Source organism: Falco rusticolus, chromosome 5, assembly GCF_015220075.1.
Source record: "Falco rusticolus isolate bFalRus1 chromosome 5, bFalRus1.pri, whole genome shotgun sequence".
Taxonomy (NCBI): Eukaryota; Metazoa; Chordata; class Aves; order Falconiformes; family Falconidae; genus Falco; species Falco rusticolus.
The window spans coordinates 77,569,414-77,583,148 of NC_051191.1; the positions used below are offsets into that span (position 1 = coordinate 77,569,414).

General features: G+C 42.8%; 1 protein-coding gene across 4 annotated transcripts in view; it reads left to right on the forward strand.

The window, feature by feature from the left end:
- The first annotated feature begins 1,077 nt into the window (after positions 1 to 1,077).
- Positions 1,078 to 13,735, forward strand: part of ARHGAP8 (Rho GTPase activating protein 8) — a 94,291-nt gene continuing 81,633 nt past the window's right edge. For 2 of the 4 annotated variants that reach the window (XM_037389068.1, XM_037389065.1), the window contains exon 1: positions 1,308 to 1,414. The gene's annotated coding sequence lies outside the window, so the exon portion shown is untranslated. Of the gene's footprint in view, positions 1,415 to 3,052; positions 3,198 to 13,735 lie in introns of all 4 variants that reach the window. The other 2 variants (XM_037389067.1, XM_037389069.1) reach the window with 2 other exon arrangements.

Genomic DNA, 13,735 nt, shown 5'->3' on the forward strand with positions numbered 1-13,735 from the left:
GCGGACAGGAGAAAGAGAAATGACATGCAATTTAATAGTGGAAATACAAAGTTGTGCACTTAGCAGAAATTCCTATTAATTTTAGTAAAGCGGGGTGAGGAGGAGGCTTCTCCAGATGAAGAGAAGAAAGAAAAGATATTGCATGAACTAATCCCTCAGAAGCAGGAATGAGTCCACAGTGAGCCAATTTCTGTTTGGAACAGGCAGCGCAAAGGGCAGACCATGCATCCAGAGCTGTAAGGGCAGTCGCACCGGGTCAGGCTCCGTGTCCTGTAGCCCCTTTTTCTGACAGTGGTCACCAGCAGAAGCCAGGGAAGGTGGGCCTGGCAGAATTTTCCCAGAGCAGTGGAAGCATCCAGCAATTTGTGACTCAGTGAGGCACTGCCCTTGTGCCTCTAATTGTGTTTTTGCCCTTCCTCCCGCCCCGTTGATTTATCTCAACTTACTTCCCACTCTTTTACTGGGAATGACAATTTCCTACCGTGAGTTTAGAGGGAGTATGAAGAAAATGGCATGATCCCGGTGAAACTGTGGGACAAAAGATCAATCTGGAGTCTTTTGTCAGGAAGATGATGGGTACCTCGGACCTCTCCTAACTGCATGGGGACACGGGGAGAGCTAGAGGAGCTAATGATGTCACGTATCTGTAAAAAAAGGTACACGAAAAGGATAAATGTCAGTCTTTTTTTATATACAGACTGGAAAATTACAGTGGTTACTTCGCGAGCAGATGGAGAACGCCACCCAACGTTCGCAGCGCCGAGCCCGGCCACAGTCAGATGGCGATGCTCGACAACGTGCCAACTAATTTATTTTTCCCCCTAAACATTAAAGAGGCAGTAAAAAGGGATCAATTTCCACATCTCGCTTTTGCATTACTTTTGTTCCCCCCTTTCCGTCACGCAGCAGGCCGGCGGGCTGGGCGGGGGGCCCGGGCAGCGCCCCCCCGGCCCGGCTCTCCCCGCTCCAGCCCGGCTCTCCCCGCTCCAGCCCAATCCACCGGCGGGAACCGAAACCGAAAGGCCGGGGCGGGCGCGGGGCCGCGCCCCGATCGGGCACCCAGCGGCGTCGGCCCCGAGGGCTGCACCAGCCCGCCGTACCTGTGCGGGAGGAGGGCGGCGGTGCCGCGCCAGCCCCCGGCCCCCCGCCCGCCGCGGTTCCCCCGCCGCCCGCCTTGCGGCCAGCGGGGCCCAGCACCGGCCCGCCCCGGGCCTGAGGCGAGGGCGGCCGCCGCGCGGCTCAACAGCCGCCCCCGCGCTCCGCGGCTTCCCGGGGGCTGGAGGCGCCCCAGCCCCGGCCTCGCCCCTCCTCCGGCCGCCCGCAGGTGAGGCCGGCCCCGGGGCGGTGCTGCCGCGGCCCGCACGCCGTGTCTCGGCCGGGAGGAGCACCTGTGGTGCCTGCCAGCCGCCGCCAGGTACGTGAGGCCGGCCCGGCGGCCCGCCCCGGGGGTGCGGAGGGGCCCAGGGCTGTCGGTCCTCGGGAGCCGGCGGCGGTTCCCTCCCGGCGAGGGAAGGTGAAAGCAGCCGGGCTTCCCGGGGGGAGAGTGGCGAGAGACTCGCTGAAGGGTGGGCTGGGGGGGTCGGGGCGGCGGGCAGCCAGGCGGGGCCCTGCGTGTCTTCCAGGGAGCGCCTCGGGGCTGCGCGCGGTACGTACGGGTCCGTGCCGAACCGAGCGCGCAGCTTCTCGTGGTACCGAGCTGCGGTGCTGCCCTTTGCGGGGAAGGCGCCCTGCCCGAAGGCGAAGCAGCCAGCTGGGGGGCTGGGGTTCCCCCCGCCTCGTTCGGCTCCGTTGGGTACCGGCTGAGCCAGCTCCCCCCGCGGGGGGTGCCCGGGCAGGCCGGGCCGGGCCGCTTTCCCTGTGCCCCTTCCGCGCAGCGCTCGCATCTGCGCTGCTTCCCGCAGTAATGAGTTGGAACGAGAGACAGCTTTGTACTGTAGCAGGTGTATATTATATATTGTATCAGGTTGTTACTGTACACCGGTGCTTCCATCTCAGTCAGAGCTGTCTTGTGGCTGTTTGCACAAGGGTATGACTCAACTGAATAGGATTCTGTACGTTCAGAGTATGTGAAATAATGTGCCAGGTTTGATGGTAGGTAGGTGAATTTGTACTCTTCTGGCCATCCCGAGACTTTGATGTGAGAGCTTTGTAGGACGAAAAGTTTCTGCATGTGAGCCGAAAGTTTCTGCATGTGAGCTGTGTTGCGGAATGGGAGCTCGTTTCAGTACAAAACCTCAGAAGAAACAGAAAATGGGGTGAAGATTACAGTAAGCATTATGTGGCTGACTGAATGTGATGGAAGTTGTGCATGTTGAGATACAGTACCATAATTATAAGCTGTAAAATATCTCGTGAAGAGCGTCTCTATATATCGATATACTGTGCTTTTAGTTTTCTTTCCTTCTCTTTGTTGCCAGTCCTTTGAAAATTAATTCCTCTTCACCCCCATTGTAATAGATACATTCAGTTAGTTCACTTTCCAGCATTCTTTCTATATGCGCCGCATCATATATTTGGCATGTAGTTAAAATCTGTTACCAGTGTGCATGTGCACAAGGGGCTGAATTCATGGTGCATATGAAACTTTTGTTCTGACGTTTCCAGATGTCTGAGTGATCCTTGGTATTATGTAGTAAGTTTTCCAGGCAGAAAGGTGGCACAAGGTTTAGTTACGGCCAGTTTAACTCCTGAGGAGGCTGTGGTAGGCTGGGAATAAAGGCTGGAACCGGTTCCTCTTGTTCCCTGCCATTCGCATTCCTGCAATTCCTCCCCTCCAGCCCCCTCTTTCCAAATGCACGAGGTAGAAGTCCACCAAGGGACTGAAACCCTTTAGGGCAGACAAAAGAGGCTAAGCCTCTATTCCGACCCTTGCAGGGCAGGTAAGCAGCTCCCCTGAAATCTAAGGGAAGGGCCCATTCCCAGTTAGATGCCTTTTCCCTTCCCACAAGGGTAATTGAGCACACAGCCAGGAGTTTCCTGTCCTTGATGGTGGATGTTGTGTTGATGACCTTGTTGTGGTTTTAGCATATTATTTTTTTTTTCTTTTTAACAGATAATCTGTTGGCCTGTTAAGCAGTCTATAGGCTGAATGAGTGCTCAACTTCTTTTCACCTGATCTTTGACTTCTGCAAGTCCAACCTAGGTGGCTGGATGCAGGAGTAAAGCTTCTCATGGAGCAGTAGTCAGAGACATTGAAGGTAGGAGCCTTTCTCCCAACACTAAAGCCTTTTCCGAGGAGGGCTGACCCCTGCTTTTGGGGCATCTGAGTGTGATTTTTATTCCCCCCCGCCCCCATTGATGTGTTTTAGACCTTTGGTATGCTGCCTAAAAGACCATGCCTCAAATCTGGCAGTTTGCCGAAAGGTCTCTGAATAGATCTGAGTCGGCCAGTGATGTTTCTGTAACCAAAGAAAATTTTTTTTCAAGTTGGCTTTTACACAAGTTTCTTATTCCAGTATCTTCAGACAAAGATAAGCAGTAATACTAGGTGGAACTAACTTTAAATAAAATGAAACTGAGCTCCCTGTGTGGTTTTCCTCATTGTTTATTTACCTTTTGAATTCCTGCTCTAACACTGGGAGATGTAAACTGTGTTTTTTAAAGTTGTTCTGGATTGAATAAATGTTTAATAATAGTACTGCTGAGGAAATGCGTAAACAGTATTTTTTGTACTCCCCTATGAACTCTAAAGCTTTTTTTTTTAAGAATATGGAGAGAGCTGTGAAGTCATTGTGTGACTGAGCAGAGTATTCTACATACTTATGCGGATATTGGTTTTTATCAGTTTTAAATTCAACAGATTTTTTCAGATAGATTGTTCAGTGTCAAAACACTCCTTAGTGTAAAGGGTTTGTGCGTCGTATAGCCATGTTTATGCTGTGCTGACTGGATTGGTTTCATTTTGAAATTCAGGTACAACAGAATTGTTATTGTTCAGTGAGCATTGTGTTATTGGAACTATAACTCCCATTTTATTTATAATCCTTTTTTAAATTAAAATGACAAAATTTTTTTGTGGGCTTTTATTATTTATTTTAATGAGACTTAACACAACATTATAACTCTAGGCTAAGGATTGTCACCCTGCAGATGATGTAAACCACAGTCCAAGATCTTGCTGTGGCTAGGGTGTAGGGTGCATCTCTGGGAGGTGGAAATTAGGAAATCCAGGCAGGCTGCTGCTCAGGCATGGGTGGAGCAGCCAAGGCTACCAGGGAGTCACTCCCCAACATCAGTTTGAGCAGTTCTTGCTGCTCACCCGGTCGACCAACTCACAGCTGGGGTTTCAGCTTTCTTGCCAGCCTCCACACCAACATAACCCAGGCAAATGATACATACTGACTGTGGGAACCACGTGTGACCTGCTTGTGAGTTACACAAGGTTTGAACCCCTTTGCTTTTGAAGGAAAAAGGGATTACATTTGTATCTGACACCTTTCTTGCATGTCCTGGGCTTCATCAACTCAGCTGAGCTGCAGAAAAGCAGCAGTTATTTCATATCTAGGAATGAAGAGGTCTGGTTAGGATTTATGTTGTTAAAACCCTCACACATAATTTTTGATGAAAAATTAGGCTGGGGGACAGTGTCAAAATGCTAATGACAAAATAAGTACAGGAAAAAAAATTGGAAATTTGGAAAATGTAAAATCTTACTGGTTGTAATAAACAACACCCCCATAAAAAAACCCCAACAACCACCCACTACCCCAAATAAACAGCAAAACAAACGTTTAGAGTATGTGGGTAAAAGTACTGATGATGGGAGGGTTTGAATCAGCAATGTCTAAGACTGAAAAGGAATGAAAGTGCAGAGTAATTGTATTGCCAAGAGACCTTTATTTTAGCAACACGGCTGGATATTACTATAATAAGGCACAGATTCTTTTGTATATAGACACTGTTTGAGCCTGACAGCTTAAAAACTGACAACTCTGTTGGTGCTTTTTCAAGGAGACAATTACCAAAAAAGCTTTCTTTGCATCAAATGAGAGACTGGCAGTTAGTATTACCAGTATTCTAAAGAGGGGCTTAGTTGAACCATCAAATTTTCCCTGACCCTAACTAAAATAAGCTTTTTTTGTTATAAAACATCAGGCATCTTTAAAAGAGAACTAAATATAATCATTGACTTTTATTATCTGGTTTAAAAAACAAGAATATTTGAAGGAACAAAAACTAAAGAAGAAATTATTTCTTCTCTGCGTGTACTGAAAGTCTTACTTTGTTCATACTTACAGAATCTTTCATTCTTTATTACTGAATTCACTTTATATGATATTGATGCAATCCATATTCTTTGAGAGTTTTTTTCATCCTGCTTGCTCTGTCTTTTGGAGGCATAATCTTTGATCTATGATGACAATAATTTTCACAGCATATGCAGACAGTGACTGCAGATGGGGAATAAGTAGCATGAGCTGACGAACATGTAAGAAATAACAATCCTCTAATCATGCAAATATGGGATGCAATGGGCCAAGATGTGCATTTGTAAGAAATTTTGAATCCTGTGAGTACTGCCATTTACTATACCCAGTACTGAAGGTGCCTCTGAGAACTGAGGACTGTGTGTCCAATGACAGGCACTCAGCACTGAATTCCAGCTGTTACTTTAGTTTTCCCGTAGACTGGTGGCTGTACTCTGTTTTCTTTTATTCTTAAGCCAGTTCTTTATGTCAGGCTAGTCTCTGCGTTCTTAATTCTTTGAAGAGCAAAGCATATATGGTTTTGGGGAATACCAAATATATATAGGTATTCCTTTAAGTTGTTTTTTTCAAGCTTTTAAGGCATTCCAAAAGTTTAGGGAGCATGGCAGGTCTGTTAGTCAAGGGCAGCAAGGTAGGATTGGCTCTCCTGACCTGAGGGAACTGCTCTGTTCATATTGTTTACATGTTGTCTCCTGGCAAAGTCATAGGTAGCCTTCAGATCATCTAAGAGAAGAATTTTGTTCAAAAACTTCAAAGTATCTCATTGGAAATTGTTGCAACTGAAGCAAAAGTGGATTCCAGATCATCCATGCTAGGTCTCTTCTTCTCTTCCCTGGATGCAGGCCTTGCTGCTATGACTACATCTACTACGTTACTTAACAAGAAGGAAAGACAGCTTCTCAGTAGAAATGAATGATTCTTCTTCAGAGCATGCTGTCCTGTACAGAAGCTGAAATCGGAATTATGTGGAAAAAAAAATAATTCTGTTCTGAGCCTGTAATGAAAAGTTTCTCTTTGTGCACATGCACAGGGACCTAGAAATCCCATTGCTGAGGCAAACTCATCTCTGGCATTCCTAAAGGTTTGCGTGCAAAGCTAAGGAAGTGCATTGATATTCTTGTAACATACTCTGTGGCTTTTGATCCATAAATAAACTTTTATTTTTCAAAAACATGGTAATTCTGTCATAGGATATCATATTGACACCACTGTAGGTAATCATCAAGGCTGAATCTCAGGATTGGCTGTACGGACTTCTGTGGCTTGATGTGATGGAATAACTGATACCAATTGTAGGCTGCTATTTCTGAGGCCAGCCAATGTAAGAGGATGTAACAGCTGATGTGCTGATAGGAGAAAAAAAAAATAAAAAAGGTGAGAGAACAATCTTGAGTTTCATTACAAGCTACATCAGTGGGCAAAGATTTCTCTGCTTATTATCCCCAGTTGGGACTCATTCAAGTTCTCTCTTATCTCATCTCTTCTCTCTTATCTTGTTCAAATCCCATTTCTTTCACTTAGCCTTTTCAGTAACCCCTCCTGAACTCTGATCTTACGTGCTGCTTTTGAGGGTGGAAAATTTCAGCCCACAGATAAAGTTGTGAAGAACTGAAAATAGGGTCTCAGACATGGAAGTTTCAGGTGGTACCAACTAGGCTGTGATACCAATCCTGTCCATAGTAAAGAAAATTCCCAGCAGTGTAACTCATTGCCCTTCAGCAATGTATGCCTTAAGGGCTTTTCTTGGATTTATGCATTCTGAAGATATCTTTTATGCTTTTTTTACATTAATATATTCTTGGAATATTTCTTTTAACTGTAAATTCTTAGCAAAGACTATAGCTGACTTTGTGTGCAGTGCAGTGCTTGTATTTCACTAGGTTTTTCTGACTTTGAAATTAAGCCTGCTGAAGACTTTGGGCTTCCTCTTTTATATGGATCCCACAACCATCAGGGAATATGCTGTCTTTTGCATGATGCTGCAGGATGGTGGTGATAAAGCTGAACATCAGAGATTCAAGAATAACATTCACCAGGAATCTTGTTCTGTGACATACAGTGACATTTTCTGATGTTGTGACGTATGTTGACTGCATAGCACAATGAAGGTAACATGTAACAAGTTACAACATATACCAAGTTTCTGCAGGTAGACACATTAAAACAAAATTAAACTAAACCTTAAACTCCTTACAGAGTTTTCGGGCATTTGTGTGCCCTCATGGTAGCCCTCAGTGGGGATTTTGCTGGCCATCCTGTGCTCACACTGATGAGCGTGGGTATGGTGGGTTGACCTTGGTTGGATGTCAGGTACCCACCAACCTGCTGTATTACTTCCCTTCTCAGCAGAACAGGGAGGAGAAATAAGAAGGAAGAAACCACTTGTGAGTTAAGATAAAGAAAGTTTAATGAAGCAATAGCAAAAGTCGTGCATATGGAAGCAAAGGAAAACAAAAGATACTATTTTCTACTTCCCATCAGCAGGTGATGTTTGGCCACTTCCCGGGAAGCAGGGCTTTACTTCATGTAGTGGTTGCACTGGAAAACAAATGCTCTCAATAATAAATGCCCCCCCCCCCCCCCCTTCCTCCTTTCTCTTAACTTTTGTATCTGAGCAGACGTCATACGGTATGGAGTATCCCACTGGTCACTTTGGGTCAACTGTCCTGGCTATGTCCCCTCCCAAGATCTTGCCCACCCCCAGCCTCCTGGCAGGCAGGAGGTAGGAGGAAGACACAGCCTTGCTGAGCAGTGCTCACACAGCAGCAGTATTCAAACCCCTGGTGTGTTATCACCCCCTTTCTAGCTACCAATACAAGCACAGCACTCTGAGGGCTGCTGCGGGGCTCAGCCAGACCCAATACAATGGCAGACTTGGGCTAGGTGTGTAAAGGGATGCACGGGAGAAAGCTACAAGGTTTTACAAGGAAATAGGTCTTCTTCCCCCAGTCTCCAAAGAAGAATCTCTGTAAACATCCACTTCTTAATATTCTCCTGATGTCTTATAACCTACGCTAATTCTGTTCTGTCTGATGTGCTCTCAAACTTCTGTTGCTTTACGCGCACACACACACACACAAGTCTACTAAAAATTTTCCACTGAGTTGCCTACCAGCGAAAAAGCTATAGAGCCACCTCTGTGGGAACGTTAAGGAAAACCTATTCCAGTCATTTGTTAAACTACTGAATATAAGTTCTATAAATGCATGATAATGTGCACACTGAAAAACCAGTGTATTGGAAGCTATATCTTGAAATACTTCATGGTATCTTTTATCACACAACTAAGAACTAGAGAAGATCCAGAACATAAAGCTAGTGAGCCCATTCTTATTTTCAGAAGACATTGAATTGTTACAGAAGAATACATAACTTGCCATACAAGAAACTGAAAAGACCAAGGTGTTTCTCTTCACAGACTTTCCACATCCAGCTTTACTATTATCACTATTTTAATTTACCACGTAAGGCAGAAAAAGCACAAAAATTTTGTTTGCTATAGAAGTAACCTGCCATGTTTTTATACATACTAAATATATAAATGAATTGAAACAATGAAAAAAGAAAAGAGTTTTATGGGCATTTTTTCCCTCTAAATCTCATTCTTTCTTCTGCTAAATGTTACTAATGGAAGTCTGCAGTGTCATGGGAGCTTCCACATCTGGAAGCTGCTCCAAGCTTGAGAAGCCACTTGCTTGAAGCTTGGGTTTGAGTTCGTAATTCAGAAATTTGGTGTGTTCCCTACAAAGCTGGCTTTGAACAAAACCTATGCACTCAGGGCTGGTCTCGGTTGCTTCAGAGAATACTGACTCTCCTGGCAGCTCGTTTATATCTAGCTTCAATATGTGGTAGCGTGGAAACCATGATAGCTTTAGCTTTAAATCCCGGTTTGATGTAACTGTGCTCTTTTGCATGGATATAGTGCTTATTGTCACCTGTTGGATGAAGTAGGAATGAAAAAGTCACTTTTTCTGAAAAATACTCTGTTGGTTTAGGTTTATGGGGTTTGCATACTCTGGTTTACAAGTTGAGAAGTGGCAGCTTCAACCTACTTGTTGAATGTTAGCTGAGATTGTGTTCACAGTAGGGTGCTAGGGAGTCCCCTGCTGAAGCCAGATGCTGTGGGGGTGACTTGCTGCGGAAGGCGGAAAGTTCTTGAATTCCTCAGAAGAAAGTTTTTAGTATAAGCGATGATCCTGTCCTTGGGAGGAGAATACCTGACAACACAGGAGTGAAATCCTATCCTAATGCAGTCAAGGACAGTGTGAGTTACAAGTTCAATGTGAGTTACAGTGGTGATTTCCTTGGGCACAGAATCTCGCTCTCTGTATGCATGAATGCCATTAAACCTGTAGGCAAGTTTTCATGTTAAACTCTGAAGCCAGAAATAACCAGTGCCTGAAGGCTTAGTATCGTATGTCTGCTCTAGTATGTCTGCTGTTTGTTGTTTATTTGGCAACAGTTTTCAGATCTTGCCTAATGGTAGGAAAATTCTTTTGTGACAGTCTTCAGGTAGCAGAGTAAGTTGTGGTTTACGTTTGCAGCTTTGTTTGTCTCTACATCTGGACTTACTATATGTAAGGTTTTGTTTGACAGAAGGATTAAGCAGACTTGACAAACTCACAGTTGTAACCTTATCTTTGCAGTCAGAAGCCTACAAGTCAGGATAAAAGTTATGTTATTAAGACTTGCAAGGGAAAATACTGCAGGAAAAATGAAAAGAAAAAAAGAGAAATTGTGCTTGATTCAACAGCGGTCTTTGCAAGTAGAGCTTCTAGTATTGGGTATTGGTGTTATACAAATGCAAGTGATATTATAGGTCACTTCTATGAGTCTTAAATTTAGTTCTGATGTGGTGGCCTCACTGATTGTTTACTGTAACCTGGTGACGTCCCATGTATAAATATGTAATGATTTGCTGCAAGCAAAACAGAAAGACCAATGACTGATATGAACCTGAAAGCTAGTAGTTTTTAAGTAACTGTAATTAGCTTTACACGTTGCATTTCTTATTCCCTCTGACAACCTGGTAACTTTCTCATCCCGTACTTTTCTATTGCTTAAAAAAGGCTTCTCTCCCTTCTGCAAAAGACCCGTGCAGATAAGCTGGTGGTTTACTGAAAAGTCTGTGAAGATATCCAAATATAGAATGGTACCAACTAGGAATCATTACAAGTACCAACTAAAAGAGAGAAACAATAAACTGGGGAAAAATCTTATCCTTAATTTCTTGTAGTTATCTTTGCTCTGAATTGTACCAACAGTAGGGAGATGTTTATGCACAGAAATGTCATTTTAATTATGAGATGCCTTTGAATGGTTAAAATAGCTTCTTGTTCCTGCCATAAATGTGGCAGGGCCCAATTATTATAAATGGGATTATTATAAATTCACCTTTCAGTTTCTTTTTTATTTCCTTTCTCTTCTTTCTTTCCCAGCACAGAGGAAGTATGAACGAATTGGCTCTAGAGCCAAATGATTCTTATCTGCCCTTGGGATAACTTACTGAGGATTTTAAAGTCAGATGGTGAGAAAAATTTACACTAATGTTTAAGAAGCCTCATGAAAGCCTAGAGAAGCCTGACTAAATCTATGAAAAAAGAAAGAGGGGAATCATTAGAAGTCATGTACCAGAGACTGGATGAAAAAGCAGTAGTACTTTACTCCCAAATGACGCTTGCCAGCTGAAGCTCATAAAGAGCTCTGCTATCGTACCGTTACTGACACAGAACAGTACGCTCCTCAAGGACTGCCGTTTATTTTCACTGAGTATCTACCAGGTGGGCGCAGGATGGGGTTCTAGCAGCTATGGCTGGGGGGAGTGGAACCAGATTTCATTGTACTCCTGCTACCTGTGAAAGTAATTTGAAGCAAAATATATCTCAACATGAGGTAAGAGTGGCACGATCTGATTAGGTGAAGAGTGGCAGAACTGCTTCCTGATTAATCAAGCATCTAACGTTTCTTTGAGGCATTGATTCGTGAAAACCTTGAACACATAATTCATTTTAGCTGGACTTCTGTTGAGCATACCTGTGGCTGGTGCTTTCTGACTGTCCCAAATGCTTTCCTCAATCTTGGCCTAATAGGGCTGTGTATCCATTTTACACTGAGGCATGGCAAGTGACTTACAGGTGTGTGTGTTCTTAATATATAAATAAAAGTGAAGAAAAGGATAAAATTTCATTTTTGGAAGGAAACAGAATATGCTATCAAGTGCTGCTGCATTGATGAGATTCCTAAAGTTTTATGCTTGAGTGTGTCACTGTTCCTGAAAACTAATCTGGTAAGCAATGTGCAAGGTTGGTTTTTGTTGGGATTTCTTTTTTGGTGGTTTGTTGTTGGGTTTTTTTTGTGTATGGGTGCTGTATAATTTGAATTGAACCTCTGAGAGAATGGAAGGCTTCTTCATCTGGCCTTGAGTTCTTTCCAAGACTTGGCATCTAAGCTGCTTCTAAAAAAGTAAAATAATAAATAAATAAAGCTGGCTTAGTAATACTCATTCTGGCTGTTTCATATGGTGTTTATTGATTATGGCCAACAGTTAGGACAAAGACAGCATGTATCAGTCTGAAGAAATAATGCTTCTCTTGCCAACCATGTTGGGTAAAGCAGGTGAGTTACATAGCATTTCTGGTGAGGTAAGTTGTGTGTCCACATCCTTGGAAAGGGTATAAATATTCAGAAAATCTAGGGATTTATTTGAAAGGTTAAATTTCTAATTGTGGCGGTTAGAGGAGAAGAGCCTCGCTTGACAACCTTATTTACTTCTGATCATTGCATTAATGACTAATTTCTATATTCTTTTCCTCTGCTATATGGCTTTGCCATTTTCCACAGCTTGCAGTATCCTTGTCCCTTGGCTTTTTTCTCAAACTCTGCACTCTTATGTTTCTATACTGCTTATTAAATATTTATTAAACATATCAAAGGGTATATTGTTGGAAGGTGCATAATATGATAAGTCACTGGGTGCACATGCTTGTTTTTCAGGTCATCTGAAGGTCTTGAGTGCCTGAAAACCTACCAGTTGTTTTTTAACCCTGCTGCATTCTTTGATTTAATAAAAAACATTGTTTGCCTCTTTGCTTGCTTAAATTCAGACCTTCCTGTCACTTCTGTTGTAGTAGTACTTTTGCCTATAACTAGCAAACACTAAAGACTACTTCAACATGTAAGTAATATAAAATTTCTGTATGTTTTCCATTTTTGTGATGTGCTGACAGAGAAAACTAATGAATAAATAATGTGGTCTTGTTAGATGTTAGCATAGGTTTAAGTAAGTGTGTACACAATTGATGCACTCATATCTTTAGATTTGTGTAGTGATTAGCATATGTATGTTTGAAAGTTCAAAAAGATCTGGATACCAGTGTTGTTACATACCTCTGAAGAGCCTTCTATTTGTGTTTCATGGAGATTAATGGGCTAATACGCGTCATTCCTGCAATATGTTACCGGTATTAGATTTCTTATGTGGGAAATAGGATTTATTATTTTCCAGATGTTAGAAATTTTGATTCTTTCTTAGGATGATAATATGTGCTTGTTTTGGGGTGCAGTTAGAGAGAGGAAGGTAATAAACCAGGTGCAATGACAGCAAGTAATTACATGATAGTAAGGAGCTAGCAAGATTTCTTTTGAAGTTTTGTTAAGGCATGGAAAAGATCTGATAGCAAAATCCAGTTAATAAGTCATCATTTCAGGCAGCACGCTACTGCGATCACTTATTTTTCTCCAATCTTTTACTTGAGAACTGTTCTCTAATGTGCATGAGACAAGTACCATTGGATAATTTCTACCATTGTCTTCAGGGTAGAAACCTTTATAATGGGGCAGTGGTTCCACCATCATTATTACCAAATGTACATGCAATCAGATCAGCCAGCAATAAAAATTTGATCCAGATCATGCAGTGATGTATAATCCCATTTTGGTCAATTTAGTCAAAGTACATCAAGGCAGCAAAAAAGCATAAATCCTTGTTTATGTCAGCTTCAGAAGGACAGGAGATACTCAATGCCACATAAATCTTTCTGTTAAAAAGTTAACCTGCCAAAATTGTTTGAACACTCATAGAGTTTCTTTATGCTGTGCCATTTCTTTCAGGTGACCTCAGTTTTTCTCATCCAGTACAGGGAACTTGAAAGTCACGCTTAATATGTTCATTGAACCATGCATGACACGAGATACTTCTCATGCAGATTTTAGCTAATCTTTTTGGAGTTAGTCTTCTGTATGATGTACCATGTAAGAGAATTATGCCTCCAAAAGGCATGCCATAGCCAACAGGACAGAAAGCCTTTTAACCATACTTCAAACTTTAACTTAAGGGTTGGGTCGCGTTGCTCTCCTTCCTCAGCTTTTACAGTTTACTATGGAAAGATCTGCCTTTCCTCCCTTTGCTCTTCTATTTCTTTTTTTTTTTTCTCTAGTTCCTATTACTCCGTAGTCTCAGCTGACAAATTTATTATTTTATTCGGAAGTTTTGCACATACAAGAATCCTTTTTCTCTTCCACAAACATTA